This window comes from Odontomachus brunneus, unplaced genomic scaffold (assembly GCF_010583005.1).
Source record: "Odontomachus brunneus isolate Ranch 3 - 2012 unplaced genomic scaffold, Obru_v1 Obru_scaffold_006, whole genome shotgun sequence".
Classification (NCBI taxonomy): domain Eukaryota; kingdom Metazoa; phylum Arthropoda; class Insecta; order Hymenoptera; family Formicidae; genus Odontomachus; species Odontomachus brunneus.
In genome coordinates, this window is record NW_022639456.1 from 4,118,427 (window position 1) to 4,119,259 (window position 833).

At 39.9% G+C, this 833-nt stretch overlaps 1 long non-coding RNA gene across 1 annotated transcript in view; it reads left to right on the forward strand.

Annotated features, from left to right (window-relative positions):
• The window catches only part of LOC116853101, a 5,742-nt gene extending 4,917 nt beyond the window's left edge, over positions 1–825 (forward strand). Inside the window, exons 2-3 of the long non-coding RNA XR_004379899.1 lie at positions 417–509; positions 687–825. This is a non-coding gene — a long non-coding RNA (uncharacterized LOC116853101). The remainder of the gene's footprint in view (positions 1–416; positions 510–686) is intronic.
• The last annotated feature ends 8 nt before the right edge of the window (positions 826–833 follow it).

The following is an 833-nucleotide window of genomic DNA, read 5'->3' on the forward strand; positions in this document are numbered from 1 at the left end:
AGGGGGGGGGGGGGGAGTAACGAGTCCTGCCGTACCGATATATACAGTGCAAGGTTACTTAGCCGCATTCCGCATTCCATTTACGCGTCGCGAGGTAGCTCGCGCACAGCTCGCTGTAGCGATAACGCCGGACGATCTAAAACGCGGATCGATGTAATTGTTAATAACTCCGTTTGTAGACGTAGTAGCGACTTGAAATAAAAACCATTGGGAAGGAGAGTCGCGTCGGATCGCGTCGCGCATTATTTCCAACTTTTCTAAATTATAATATAAGATATATTTCAACACTTTACCCTCGCGATATTCGTACCGGGAACGAAGTATAAGATTGAATGCCCACCACATTCTCGAATCGTCTAAACTGAATATCATCTCTCTACTATTTTTACTGACAAGAAAACTCCGCTTTATTCCAGATCTGGTCTAGAATGCTGTTCTGAATGCGATTCCGGAGAATTCAGATGCAGTACCGGAGGATCCGGTTCAGGCATAGCGAATTTGACTTGAGGGTAAATATTATAAACTCTGTATCGCTTTCCTTCTTTACGAGATTTTCGTTTGACTTTTTGAGACGAAATTTTCCATAGTCGTTTAAAAAACTTGACTTACGATGTAAATATAATTGACCCTCTTATATCTTTACAATTTTTGAACTTAATTAAGGAAATTATTTTTTTATGTTATAGATCTGGTAGCTGAAGTAGCTGGGATGAATGTCAAAGTATCGGTGAGTCACTTGTGTGAACTTGGCACACCATATTTAAAAATGTGACATTTTTTTTAGAGTTCTGATACTCTCTTGAAAAGTTCTAGAGCTCTTTGCAACAATTTTC